We start from the raw sequence: 6832 nt of genomic DNA, 5'->3' as shown, positions 1-6832 counted from the left end.
GATGCAAAAACTCGGCTTACTTCCATTTTAACACTACTTATAGCTTCATTATTTCTTTCTTGGTAAACTGACATTTGAATGTTCGGACGCGTGCTACTTGCTGTAAAAGGAGCGAGGTTATCCATGTAATACAAAAAGAAAATTGCAGATAAGTTGAATATAAAAGTGAAAAATAATCATTGAATACTGAAAAAACATTCACCTCCCCTAACTTTAAACCCTAACCCTAATCCCTAACCCTTAATAAAATATGGGAAAAGCTGGAGATGAATGTTTTGAAAACATTCTGAACTATCTTTCAGAATGGTTTACTTTTCAATGAAATGTTATTTTGTTATTTTTCATGTTTTTATTCAATTAATCTGCAATTTTCTTCTTATATTAGATGGATAACCCACCCTCGTGTTTTACCTGTGTGCTAAATTTGACTACTTACGACTAACACTGGCACATGCGCAAATTTGTGACATGCATACTCCCAGAACTCGGATCCACACTTCTCCAGTAGTGCTAAATTTTGAAACTGAGTTTGCACCCCCTAAGCAAATTTTGTTCCCGGGCCACTGTGCACATCAGACCATGGTTGGTGGAGAAGACATGCTGAGGCCTGCATCCTACAGGGGAGTGAACATAGGCAATCCAATCCAATCCAAGTAATCTTCATACATCATATAATCTATAACTAGTCAATAAGACTACAATCTACATTGATCATAGGTATTTTCACTCTCGAATCTATTTCTTAAACATCAGTTTGTTTCATTTTATATTAGTTAATCCTGTGATTCACTTTTCTTTGAATGTATTGTTTATAATATTTGTGTAGGTGTTATTCTAGACAGCAGTAGTAGTAAAGTAAGAAAGGAGGTGGTGGAGAAGAAGAAGACGAAGAAGGAGAAGAACAGAAAGAATAATAAAAGAAGAATGTGGGAGATGGTATGATAGTAGTAGGATGTTAAATGGTCAAGTGACATAAAAGTGGCTCATTGTGGATTATAGCAGTGAGTGGGACTGTTTTTTAATGAATTCTTGGGTATCTCTTTTGAATGTATCATTTTTAATACTTGTGTGTGTTATTCTAAGGTTGTGGTGGATATGTCATTTGTTGTAGATGTGTTCAAAAGGGTCTGTATTCTGTGATAAAGAAAGGCTCTTTACTAATTCGTTGGCTACAGGTTGTATCATCCCTGAATTGATAGAGGGGAAAAATTCTGAAGCTTGGATCTTTGTTATTGGCTGAATGCTATTTTTCTGTTTTTTTTTAATTTTGATCTGGGATTTGTGCAGAGCCATCCTTTTACGTAGACTGTCTTTTGTTTGGCCTATGTATTGCTCTTGACACCCAGAGCAAGTTAGTGTGTATATCAGGTTCTCCGAAACACATGTGAAGCTGCTTTTCACTGTAAAACGTTGTCCCTGTTTGAAGGAGAACTCTGATCCCTCAATTAAATTGACACATATCCCACAGTTGGGTCTTCTGCATTTTTTTACTGATGGCTTCAGTGTTGTTGTTGAGCGTATTCAGGCTTGTGTTAGGACACTTTTCATAGATTTGGGCTGTCTCTTGCTTTTTATGATGGTGTGTGTTTGGAGGATTAAGTTCATTCTGTGGTCCTTTTTTAGCGGGGGAATGTTTTGAAGGATGAAGGTGGCTTTATTGTTAAGAGGGTTGTACGTGGAGATGTATGGTAGGCCTTTTAGTCGTAAATCCTTCTCTAATTTGGGATGTTGTGTTGTAGGGCACGTTGAAAGCATATGTCCATTAGTGAAGGTGGGTAGTTCTTGGTGATGAGTGTATCTTTTAGTTCATGTAGTTGTGTGTCCCTGGTGCTTGCATTAGAAACTATAGTACAGATCCTTTTTGCTAGGTTGAAAGGGATATTCATTCTGGCGTGTCTGGGGTGGCATGAGTTGAATGGTAGATATTGCTTGGAGTTCGTGGGCTTATAGTATATATTTGTTTCTATTACGTTGTTAGATTTCTTAATGAGGATGGTGAGGAAGGGAAGTTGTTGATGGCTATATTCCATCGTAAATTGAATGTTTACGTCAAGTCCATTTATAAGTGCTTGAAATTCTTTAAGTCTCTCTATACTTTCATGCCAAAGAGTGAAACAGTCATCCAGATATTTCTTCCAGTTATTTTCCATGTAGAGGCAGAATGAGCTGCCGTATTTTTCTAGATATCTAATGACTAGGTTAGCAAAGGAGGGGACCATTCTCGTACCCATTGCAGTCCCTAATTTTTGTCAATAGAAGTTGTCTTTGAAGATAAATTTTAGCTCTTCTATCATGAATTCTTTTTTGATGTGATGTGGGAGTTCGTTGGCATAATTCTCTCACCAGAATTGAATTGCCTCTATTCCTAGGTTGTGGGGGATATTGGAATAGAAGTTGACTACATCGAAGGATACTAGTAGGGTGTTTTTTGTTTATTGTTTCAGGAAGGTGATTGAGCATATTCAGGTCATTCCTTATGTAGCTTTTGACAAGCTTGAGGAATGGTTTTAAGAGGGTATCTAAAAAGTTACTGAGGTGGTGGGTTTCACATGCGGGATCTGCTATTATAGGTCTCAATTTGAGCTAATTAGGAGTAGGGACTTTGATTATTATGTCTGTTATTGTTTTGTCGTCTTTTAATTTGTTCAACTCAGCCCATTCTTTTTTGCTGAAGTTTGGTTTGTGCATATGTTGATATAGGTAATTCGAGATGTGTTCACAGAAATGATCAAGAGTTTTGTTCTTACCTTTTGAGGGGGTGTAGTTACTTCTATTTCGAACCAGTGATTCATCCTTGTTGTATTTGTTGTATAGCTCCTCAGCAAGTCATAATTTTCTACAGAATTCCACGATGTCTTCTTTCATTTCATTGTAGTTGGGGCGTCGTGGGCTGGGTGTAAACTTGAGCCCTTTGGAGAGTATATTGATTTGGTTTGCAGTTAGTTCTTTGTGAATTAGATTGATAATTTTTATCACTTTTGGTTCCTCCTGCCTGTTTGGTGCTATCTCATGTCTCTGTGTTTGCGTATTGGTCTAAAAAATTATTGTGGTGGTTGGGACGGTAGCTGTTATGTAGTTGTTCCTTATTGTTGCAGGGTGCTGTGTTGTGATTTATGGTACAGGTTCTTGGAACGGTATTGAAAGGTGTGTCTCGATATTCCATGTTCTGATATGGTGTTTTAGGGGGGTGGCGTCGTTGGTAATTATTGCATGTGCGGGTTTGTTGTGCATGGTTGTTTAGTAGATTGTTGGAATGAAAATTTCATTGGTAACTCCTTGTGCGGGGAGGAGGTTGCAATGTCTATCCTGCGGGTAGTGATTTTTCCTTTCTCTGTTTGAAGTTGGTGTACTCCCGATATTGTATCGCTGGTGGCTTACAAAGTTAGGGTTGGGTCCTGTATTCTTTTTTTGGTAGGGGTGATGGTTCCGTTTTCTAGATAGATGTGAATCAGTGTTTGAGTGTTGTTTTAATTTTCTTATTTTGAGAAAAGGGTTGTTGGAAGCGTGCTCTGTTTGAAAGATCGTTTCATAGTTTGAGAACCAAGAGGCGCTTTTCTCTCAGCGTTGGAGGGATTTCAGTTCTTCTTTATCACAATCCTCTTTCCATAGTTTGGAGATCTTCTCTTGATCGGGGCCTTGGGTCATTTTGCTAATTTCTTGGTTGATCTCTTCATTGATGGATTTTACTTTATCTTCATTTTTTTTTTTTTTTGTGGTAGTTGTTTGTATTTAAAGAGTTGAACTTCTAAGTCATTTCTGGATAAGCTTTCTTATCTTTTGTGCTAACAACCACCTTGAGCACCTTCTTGAGCTCCATGTGAAAAAATGTTTCCGAAAGACATGGGAGCTGTGCTGTTTTCTGACTTTGTAGGTATGCCCATGTGTCTAACACACATGGGCATACCTACAAAGTCAGAAAACAGCACAGCTCCCATGTCTTTTGGAAACATTTTTTTCACATTCAGAGTTGCTGAAACATGGAACAGTTGTTAGTTGCCAAGACACTGCATCCTTTAAAAACTCCATGCTTCCTGAAATTCGCCAACACTACACTACACCTGATATCAACCCCCCTGCTCCATATGCATACACACATGTATATCATGTCTCATACACTATTCACTTTCCTGACAAAGGTACTATACATGCACCTTTGATGAGTTGTAGTGCACCTGAGCACTACAACTCTACACTTATAATTTCATTATCATTATTATTTTATATTATCCCAAACCTATGTTTACAACAGCTTCCTTAATAAAATTTCAGTGTTGTTTTTTTCCTTCCTGTTTTATCAATCTGATCTGAATATTATGTATATACGTTTCTGTGTTGTCTATTTTATTGGCTCAAACATTAATTTTTCTGCTTCCTACTTTTATCAGTTTCAGCTTGAAGCTTCAGCCATGCTGGAGCACTGCTGTTTATTTGTTTAACATTTGACTACAGTATAATATAGTATTTATTGTATAATGTTGTATATTTGTAGAATCATTAAAGCTTGAGATAACATACATTGTAGTTCAAATCCCATGAAGCACAACTTTAACTTTCATCTTTCTGAGCTTGATAAAATAAAGTACCAGTCGCGTTTAGGATTTAATCATTAACTATGTGTATATATATGTGTGTGTGTGTGTGTGTGTTTGTTTGTTTCTCCTTCTCTTGACATCACGTGATAGTTGTAAAATGATTATCATTGTCATAGAAACAGTGCCATTCATTTCCATTATTCTGTGAGAATATGTCTGGCTATGAAGAAATATGACTTTACTTGGAAACAGGTAAGGATTGGTGATAGGGAGTGCATCTGGCTGTAGAAAATCTGCCTCAATAAACTCCATCCAACCCATGCAAGCATGGAAAAGTGGACATTGTTGTTGTTGTGATGATGATTATGATCCCTACTCTCCTCCAAAATATGTAGCCTTGTGTCTATATAAGAAATTTTTATATGTTGTACTAGATATTCTTATATTGTTTATTTTAAAATTAATCTCTTTGCAATTTGCTTTTTTAGACTAGTTTGCTTAAAGGATACAGTTTATATTTTTAATGTCTCTTATAAGATAAGATAGCTATCTCACTTTTCTTACTATATTTCATAGGAGTTGAAAGATATACATTAGGCTATTAAAGTGTTTCACTCTTGAGGTTTTGCTTGATATTATTGAGAGAACCCATCTATCTCATAATTTTCAGATAGAAGCAGTCTATCAAGCTTTGATCTCATTAGATGTGACAATATTAGATGTCTAACTGTGTCATTTTGAGACAGGCGTCAGGATCTGATCAATTTTCTAGATATAAGTATTCTATCTTATTACAGACATTCCATCTTTAACTCTAAAGCATTTAATCTCTTACCATTCCGATTTCTCTGTCAAATGTAATGCTTATTTATTCACATTGTTTTACATTATTTATGCATCATGTCATAGCTTTGAGAATTCAATGATGTGATTGTTTATTTTTAGAATAATATTGTAAGGTAAATGTGAGAGGCCAGATCTGGCTAGTTTGAAGATAAAATTGGTAGATTATTTTAGTCAGTGATGGTTAGTTTAAATGCTAAAGGATTAAACTGGCCACATTCTACCTGTTTTATGTTTAAACCAGCTAGATCCAGCCTCTCATACCTACCCTACAATATCAAAAAAATTCTGCCGAGGTTGACTTTGCCTTTCATCCTTTCGGAGTCAATTAAATAAGTACCAATTATGCACTGGGGATCGAGGTAATCGACTTAATCCCTTTGTCTGTCCTTGTTTGTCCCCTCTATGTTTAGCCCCCTGTGAGAAATAAAGAAGTAAATATAAAAAGAAAATAAGCATTCACATCATTGAAATCTCATAGCATAATTGTTTTGGAAACAGTAAATAAATGTTAGATTTGACAGAGTAATCTGAATGGTAAAGGGTTAAAGTTTTGTACTTGAAATTATTAACTGAAGTTAAAGTAACCTTTGTATTACTCTTCTCTTCATCCTCTTCTGATGTGTACCTCCTCAATTCCAAACCATTTTAGACCTTGCTCCCATATTGTCCGTGATTTACCTACAGACAATAGCCTTCCAAATTTCAAAGTGGTATCAACAGTATCAACGTCAAGGGCTCCTCTATATGCTCTATTGCTCTAACTCATTGTAAAGGAAGTGAAGAGGATATTTTAAGTTGTTTTTGTTTTTAAAGATGTTTAAACACACTGAGTAATTTCAAGGAAGCTCTGTTTTAAATTTTATGAAACTCACCATCTCCACCATCACTCTATCACATCATCACCTCCATCACCATTAACGCTATACCAGCCTCACTATCTCTACCATTAACATCACCATTTAGTATACACATTAATATAAAGGCAGTGAGCTGGCAGTATCAATAGCATCCTGGGCAAAATGCTTTTACTTTCTGAGTTAAAATTCCACCAAGGTCAACTTTGCCTTTTATTCTTTCAGGGTCAATAAGATAAGTATCATTTGGGTACTGGGGTCGATGTAATTGACTTACCTACCCACCCAAAATTGCTGGCCTTGTGTCAGAATTTTAGACCTTAGACCAATATATATATATATAGGCGCAGGAGTGGCTGTGTGGTAAGTAGCTTGCTTACCAACCACATGGTTCCGGGTTCAGTCCCACTGCGTGGCATCTTGGGCAAGTGTCTTCTACTATAGCCTCGGGCCGACCAAAGCCTTGTGAGTGGATTTGGTACACAGAAACTGAAAGAAGCCTGTCGTATATATGTATATATATGTGTGTGTGTCTGTGTTTGTCCCCCTAGCATTGCTTGACAACCGATGCTGGTGTGTTTATGTCCCTGTAACTTAGTG

At 36.6% G+C, this 6832-nt stretch overlaps 1 protein-coding gene across 1 annotated transcript in view; it reads left to right on the top strand.

Annotated features, from left to right (window-relative positions):
* The window catches only part of LOC106879279 (shiftless antiviral inhibitor of ribosomal frameshifting protein homolog), a 96342-nt gene that overhangs the window by 66402 nt on the left and 23108 nt on the right, over window positions 1-6832 (top strand). The gene's annotated exons all lie outside the window — the stretch shown is intronic.

The sequence above is a fragment of the Octopus bimaculoides genome, chromosome 1 (assembly GCF_001194135.2).
Source record: "Octopus bimaculoides isolate UCB-OBI-ISO-001 chromosome 1, ASM119413v2, whole genome shotgun sequence".
NCBI lineage: Eukaryota > Metazoa > Mollusca > Cephalopoda > Octopoda > Octopodidae > Octopus > Octopus bimaculoides.
The sequence above is the reverse complement of the archived record's forward strand: the minus strand, read 5'-3'. Positions and strand labels throughout refer to the sequence as shown.